Raw genomic sequence first — 7691 nt, 5'->3', positions numbered from 1 at the left:
ATCCTTAAAATATGAGGGTTTTGGGAAAGCTGCAAGAGGCAGGCCTCTGAGACAGCAGAATTGCGATTAGAGCTAAGCAGTGGCCATAAAATAAGTCAGCAGAAATATTATGTAAAATATAGAAAAGTAAGGACAAGTGGAACATTGGTCTATGTGTTAACGCTTGGCTAGAATAACTCCCTAAGCTGCAGAAAAGTACATCTAGTGAGATATTAGGAAGTTCTAAGCTTAATAATGGAGTTCTGTGCATTGTGTTTTAAGGCTTACAAGCAGGTATTGTATTCGAAATAAGCAAGCATTGTTTTAACTGAATGTACATGTGCTTCTAGTAGTTGGATGGAACTACTGTCAATATGCTTTTGCTTTGTGGTGTAGCCATGATATCTTATGAAAAATCCTCTGCTAGGATTTTTCCTGTCCTGAGGAGCTGAGAGCCTCAGGAAAGAAATGTAAACAATAACTGTCTGCTGCTGTGGAATGCAACAGGTGCATCTTCTATTGGTTCATGTGGATTGTTTTCAATTAGTGACCAATCACAGCTACTTGTGCCAAGGCTGTGAGCAGTCACAGGATTTTGTTATTGATTCCTATTCTATTCTTGTCTTTGTAGCCTTCTCATCCTTCTTCTCTCTCTGTTCTTTTAGTGTAGTTTTAGTGTAGTATTTTAGTACAATATATAACATAATAAATCAGCCTTCTGATGAAAATGGAGTCAAGCCTCATGTCCTCACATAAGGGGTTCTTGCCGAGACAAGATTGTGGGATTGGTCAAAAAACTTATGAAGTAAGTTGCAACATTAAGTTCCTGCTCTGCTGCCTGGGATGTGAGCTGATGGCATCTTTGCATTGTCATAACCATGTAATGAGACTGATGCTGGAAAATAAAACGGCTCAGCAGTCCCGTCCCATTTGTGATTTGTACACAGACCCCATCTGGCAATACATGGAATTATACAGATCTCAGTTAAAGTTAAAAAAATAATTTATCTGGTTGTTACACCACACTTTTCAGAAACATAAAAATATCAACTCCCTTTCATAAAAACTAATTTATTGCAAACCTCTACAAACACTCATTATACACAACTATCAGCAGAAAATTAACAACTTAGTTTATTGCATATTACAACAAGTGTACAGCCCATGTAAAAATACAAAAAAAATATCAGTATGTGTTTCTAATACAGAGAACTCAATAAATAGAATTACATCGCTATATAACTCCATACATATTTAAATAGAAATGAATACATATATAATCATCACAACATAGAGCTGTGAATATAGATTAAATATTACATTATACATTCAGGAAACAGATACATAAAACAAACCTATCTACAACTAGACAAACAGCACTGCCAATCTAAGTATCTGTACAACTGCATCGATACAAAACCAGCTATACATCTGGATATTATGTAAATATTATATATATAGAAATATATCACTATACAGCTAAAAATATAAAACCAAACATATATACTTATACAAATACCAATATGCCTTTTTAAAAAGACACATACTGAAAACTACATCAATACAGATAGATACCTACACCACTCTATCCATATGGAAATCTAAACACAGATATTACAATAAACATAAAGAACTAGATACCTTTACACACAAATATGTAACTGAAAACTTGTACGTATGCAAGTATCTATACTTACATATGTACATAGTATATTCATAAATATAATACCATATCTATAGAAATGTTCCTGTACAACTAGAAGGCTACATATGTACATATCCATATAACAATCCCTGTCCACGTGCAAGTCCGTGTATCTTTCAAGATAACTCCAAGCAGAGGGACCCCAGCTGCCCCATCTTCAAAGCCTCTCCTGCGGCCTCTTCCTCCCGGGCAGAGCAGCTCTCCTGCACAGGGACAGCAGATAGGACATCTGGGAAGCAAAGGGAACACTCAGTCAGTAGGGGCACGTTTCCCTTGGCAGCAGCTGCACTTCCATCAGGGAAGAGGAAATGTCAGAGCCTCCCCAGGAGGGTCAGAAAGAGAAAGCAGCCGAGCGGGCCGGGCTGTGGTGAGCGCAGCCGCGGCGGGACCGTCCTGCAGCCCCGGCAGCCCGGCAGAGCCGGCACAGCTCCCGGGCCCTGCTGGCACAGCTGCCTTGCCCAAGGACAGCCCCTGTGCCAGCCGGGGCAGCTGCGCTGAGCAGCCCCAGCACAGGCAGGGCCCACGGCCACAGCCCACGCCAGCCTCAGCCCCACCCTGCCTCCCCGGCCCTGGGGCCTCACCCGGGCTCTCTCCAGGCTGGCAGCAGCAGGGCCTCGCTCCCTGCTCCTGCTGCTGGCCTTCGGCTCCTCCCTGCTGGCTCCCGGCAGTCTCCGGCGGTCCTCGTGGTCTTCATTGCAGCTGTGGCAAAAGTGGAGGCTCTGGAATTGGTTCCAAGGCCTGGCAGAGCTGCAGTCCCGGAGCCCTCTGTGCTCCCTGCTGGCCCCTCCATCCCCTCAGCCCCGCCATGCTCTCGCCAAACCCCCAGCCCCCTTCAGCTTCTCCAGCCCCTCACAGTCCTCTCACCCCCCTCAGTCCCTTCTGACCCATCCCGTCCCCTTAGACCCGCCACCCCCTCAGCCTGTGCCACTTGCCTGTCACCTCAGTGCCACCATGGCCCTGGGCTGCCCCACAGCCCTCAGCCCCAGCAGCAGCTCAGGGTCACCGTCCCTTCAGCGCCACCGCCCCCTCAGCCCCCTCAGCCCCCTCAGTCTCACCGTCCTTCAGCAGCTCCTCAGGGGACAGTGCCTGGGGCCACCGGCAGCTCCCAGCGCTCCAGGGACACCCGGGCCTGGAACTGCTGCTGCGCCCGGCCCGGCCGCCAGCGCGGACCCAGCCCAGGGAGAGGGGACACAGGGGGCACAGGGGGAAAAGCCAGAGGTGAGTGAGGAAGCAGACCAGGGTAAGAGCTTAAAAAGAGGCTCACACACATATCAATCTATGTAGCTAAAACCCCATATAAAATAGAAATATGCATTTAGAAATATATATATGTACATGTAATTATACACACGTATAAATGAAAACGTGCACACCTACAAAAACACATCTAAAGCTATAACGATAAACATCTAAAATGAAAAAGAAATTAACTGTGCAGATCTCTATCTGTGTAGATACATAAATATAATTACATAAATCTATAAATACACTACCTAGATAAATAAACATAACTATATACATCTATAAATATAACTAGAGACAGAGGAATTCAACTTGCCCGATGTTCCAGGCTCTCCCTCTGTCTCTTCCTGCCCTCCTGGAGAGGTCGATCACATGGGATCTGGGAAGCAAAGGGAACACTGAGTCAATATTGGCCCTTGTGCACGTGTTCCTTGAGCACCAATTGTCCTTCTAGCAGGCACTGTCAAAGATGGCCTGAAAGGCAAACTCTCACTTGGCAATTTGAAGCCTGCTCTTTAAAGAAAAGGGATTCTTCCAAGGGTTTCAAAACTGAACTGTGTAAAGTATTTAAGTATCCTGATAAAGCCTCAGCAAAGTCTTGAGCTTGAAACACAGATAGTCTCAGTGACAGAGAGACCTCAGTCCCCACTGAAATGGCTGAAGCTGAAGGCTGCTGGGAGCTGAGTCATCAACCAAACTGGGACATCCAGCTTGGTGACACAACTCCCACAAGGCCAGCTTTATTCCCTGCTCCCTTGCCACAGCAGAGGACTCAGTGTCAGAGCCTCTGGAGAAGTGTGGAGGGAAGGGCTCGGGGAGGTTGTGCCCGTGCAGGATTTGAGCTAAAGGCACCAGGAAGCACCAGCCCTGCAGACAGGAGCTCAACTCTGCTCATCTCCCTTGCTGCCAGAGGCAGGCTCGGAGCAGCCATCTCACACCTCTCTAAACCAAGGGGGGCTCTGTCCTTACCAGGCTCCTCGGGCTCTGGGGAACTGTTCCTGCAGCTCTCCGTGTCAGATGAAATTTCCTCTGCTGCAGCTCTGTCTACAGGCTCCCCTCCTGAAGACTCAGGGGCAACACTAACATCATCCTGAGCACAAACACAGAAAGAAAGGAACCCAAAGATCACTCACTATTTGGCTGCAATCACATCAGGGATACAAGAACTCTCATTCTCCACTCCCAAAGGACATGGAGCATGGGGGGGACACTGCCTACATGGTTCACATGACAAGCCTTTTAAACTCGGGATTTGGGTGACCAAGGTGAAACTGAAGCTCTTACAAAATGATCTTTGAGACAAAACATGAACACAGAAAACCAGAAGGCACCAAGTGAGGGGATGTGGGGGAGGTGCCCTCACGCTCTGACCCTGGCTTATCTCAGGAGCTGTGAGAAATCAGCCAGCAGAAAGCCAGGGGCTCTCCTGGCTGCCAGCACAGCTGTCAGCAAGGGCAGAGCTCGCTCCCAGCCCTGCCCTGTGCTGCAAACCCACACGCAAGGCACACATTTCTGCTGGGACTCTCACACCCCCACACACTGCTCAGACAACCCATCACACCGTGGTGCTTTTCGGAGCCCTCTGCTGCTGCCCCATGTGTAGGATCCAGGCAAGCATTTATGCACCTAGGCTCCTTCCAGGATCACATTCCTGACCAGTGGCAAAAATCTGTAAATCAGGATGGAAGGAAAAAAAAACAGCCCAAAAGACAGGAAAAGCCAGACAATCAAATACTGTTTCTATTCCACTGAGGAAGTCAATGTCCACAATGAAGCACCTGCAAATGCCCTTTGGGTAGACAGATATTCTCACTAGGACCAGTTCCAGAACATTCATCTCTTCTGCAATAGCCCGTCCATCAGAATCCTAAAGATTCTCAAGATGGTTCCAAACCTGCAATGTTTCCTTTTGTTATGGAATAAAATGCTTCTGAAAGCTGCTATGTGTGAGTTTACAGAAGACAAAAGACGTCCCACTTGAGAATATGATAGTGGGAAATCCAAAAAAGTCCACTCCCCTCCTTGAGTCTGCCCTGCCTCGATCATAAATGTACTGCAGGCACTGGGTCAGCCCATGAACAGACAGAGAGACATTCTTTGGCCAACACGTAGAATAATCTGCACAAGGACAGAGAGCTGCAGCTCCAGCCCAGCCCCACACACGGCTCTGGGAGCGCCCACACGCCCGGCAGGGCTCACACAGCAGCAGCAGCAGCTGCAGCCCAGCCCTGCTTTGCCTTGGCCTTCCCACCCAAAAGAGGCACAGCCCACATCTGCTGCTGGAACAGGCACCTCTGGCATGTCCCTCCCTGCACGGGACACTTGGCCTTCAGTGGCAATTCTCCAAACACTCTTCTCTTCCTTCCCAGCAAACAAAAATCCTGCAAACCATCACCGCAAATGCCCCTGTAGGAAGCATTCTTCCCAGGAAAAGGAGCACTCAAACTTGGCCAACACAGGCTCACAACGCTCATCCTCACTAAGGGGTGGGAGACTGTTTCATTTCCTCTTCTTTTACAAATCTTTCTTTACCAAGAACAATTAAATAACTAAGTAATAACAAAGTAAGTTCAATTAGAGAAGCCTTTGCTTCTCAGCTATGTAACAATGATCAAAAGCTCACAGTCCAGCCCCTTTGCTACCCATCCAATGGAGTTACCTGAGCAGAGGGAGACCTTTCGGGCAGGGATCTCCTGATCTCCCGGATCATTTGCAGTACAGCAAGGCCGAGATCTGCTGATGGCCATCCCTCTGCCCCAGGTGTGTTGTGTCCTGAGCTGGAGGCCGTCGATGCTGCACAAGCAGCACTGCCAGCTGGAGCACTGGGTGCAGAAGTGCCCGGGGTGGCTGCAAGAATCCAAACACATTGGTCAGGCTCCACAATGTGGCTCTGGGACACAGATCTCTACTGCTGCCTTGGATCAACCATCATAGGTAGCATGCAGGAAAAGCAGGCAGAGAATTTTTTGGCAGCCTTCGAGGTGCCGCTTGCTAATAGGCTTGACAATTTCTGACCGAGAATGACAGAGCCTCGTGGAAAAATACTTAAGCAGTCACTTTTCCTGACCTTTTGGAAAAGCAAGGTTTCCTACCTCGTGGGTCGAAGGCCGGGGGCTGCTGCTCCCTGTGCAGCTGCTGGAAGCTGCAGGGCTGGAGCCGGAGCACCTCCCGGTCGAGAGGAGGCAGCTGCCCCCCGTACAGCTCCTGGAAGCGGCTGGGGGGTCCCTCCCGCCCGAGCGGCAGCAGCGGCTCCCCGTGGAGCCCGAGCAAGTCGCAGGGCGGGATCCCCAGCACCTCCCGCTGGGCGGGCGGCGGCCGCTCCCCGTACAGCTCCTGGAAGCGGCTCGGCCCCTCCCGCCGGGCCGGCACCGGCCGGTCGCGGTGCAGCAGGTGGAAGCTGCAGGGCGGGCGCCGGGCGAGCAGCGGCCGCTCCCCGGGGCGCTGCTGGAGGCGGCCGGGCCGGGGGCTGCGCAGCTCCCGCCCGTCCGGCAGCGTCCGCTCCCGCTGCAGCAGCAGGAAGCCGCTGGGCGGGCGCCCGGGCGGCAGCGGCGGCCGCTCCCGGGGCAGCGGCTGGAAGCGGCCGCGCCCGTGCCGCCCGTCCGGCAGCGGCCGCGCCCCGGGGAGCTGCCGGGAGCCGCAGGGCGGGCGCCTGCGGCCCTCCCGGCCCGCCGCCGGCCGCCGCCTGTCGGCCGCGCTCCGGCGCCGGAGGCGGAGCAGAAGGTCGGGGCGGTCGCGGCGGAAGCAGGGGCTGCTGAAGTGCAGCCAGCCCCCGGCATCGCCCGGCGCAGCCGCGCCGAGCCAGCCCGGCACCCTGCGGAAGCCGTAGCGGTAGAGCTGCCGGACGAAGCTGCTGAACTGCGTGGCCCTGAAGGGGCGCGGCACCGGCCCCGCCCCAGCGCCACCGCCCCCGTGGGCGTCGCCCGGGCTGAGCAGCTCCTGCTCGAAGAGCGAGCGGTCGACGAGCAGCCCCTGGGCGCGGCTGTCCCAGCGCACGGAGCGGACGCGGGGGCTGTTCACCAGGCGCCACAGCTTGGCGGGGAAGGCGCTGGCGCTGAGCCCGGCGGGCAGCGGCAGCTCCGCCATGGCTCCGATCGCCGCCTGTGGCCGCAACGCCCGCGGCGCAACGGCCGCGGCTGCGCCGGCGGCGCGCGGCCGGAGGGGGGCGCTGCGCTCGCGCCCAGCGCGGCCCCGGCGCGGGCCGGACTTGGCGGGGACGAGCGCGGCAGAGCCGGGGCCGCGGGCACAGCGCGGGCGGGGCGGCTCCCGGCGCTGGCCGGGCTCCGCACGGCACGGCACGGAAGGGCAGCGCCCGGCACGGCATTTCAGGGCAATGGAAGCCCGTGGCGAAGGCACTGGGAGCAGTTGCGGGCTCTGTCCCCACTGTGCATCCCGTGCCTGGGTCACCATCGGTGACAGAGAGGAAGGACATTGCTCTGGCTTGGCTGGGGAAAGGATGAGAAGGGGGCATTAGAAAACATTCATTTGGTCTCCTTTTCAGCAGACTGGCTCTTTTTATCTCACCATGTCTGCCTGTCTTTGGCAGAGTTGGCACATTTCTCGTGCTTTAGAGTCAGCTACAGCAGCAGGAAGGGGCAGCAGGTTTGTCAGATTGATTTCAAAGCTAAAGTGCTGCCCCATGGATGGATGCTGCTTTATTCAAGGGATTTCTGGCCTGGAGTTGTAGTGAACTCATGCTGGTGTTTTCCCAAACAGTGTTGCCTTTTTCTTTCCTCAGGAATCCCCTCTTCTTCCCCCCATCTGGGGA

At 53.4% G+C, this 7691-nt stretch overlaps 2 long non-coding RNA genes across 3 annotated transcripts; both read right to left on the bottom strand.

The window, feature by feature from the left end:
• Positions 1 to 1034: 1034 nt before the first annotated feature.
• Positions 1035 to 2492, bottom strand: LOC135290704 (uncharacterized). The gene is made up of 2 exons (XR_010353487.1): positions 2266 to 2492; positions 1035 to 1913 (listed from the first exon to the last, which is right to left on the bottom strand). It is a non-coding gene; the product is annotated as an uncharacterized LOC135290704 (long non-coding RNA).
• Positions 2493 to 2874: 382 nt separating this feature from the next.
• LOC135290392 (uncharacterized) lies at positions 2875 to 6259 on the bottom strand. Of its 2 annotated transcripts, XR_010353168.1 has the most exons (4): positions 6019 to 6259; positions 5586 to 5773; positions 3896 to 4016; positions 2875 to 3305 (listed from the first exon to the last, which is right to left on the bottom strand). It is a non-coding gene; the product is annotated as an uncharacterized LOC135290392 (long non-coding RNA). The 2 variants fall into 2 exon arrangements; XR_010353167.1 differs by having other exon boundaries at positions 2886 to 3305; positions 5586 to 6066.
• Positions 6260 to 7691: the final 1432 nt, after the last annotated feature.

Source organism: Passer domesticus, chromosome Z (genome assembly GCF_036417665.1).
Source record: "Passer domesticus isolate bPasDom1 chromosome Z, bPasDom1.hap1, whole genome shotgun sequence".
NCBI classification, from domain to species: domain Eukaryota; kingdom Metazoa; phylum Chordata; class Aves; order Passeriformes; family Passeridae; genus Passer; species Passer domesticus.
The sequence above is the reverse complement of the archived record's forward strand: the minus strand, read 5'-3'. Positions and strand labels throughout refer to the sequence as shown.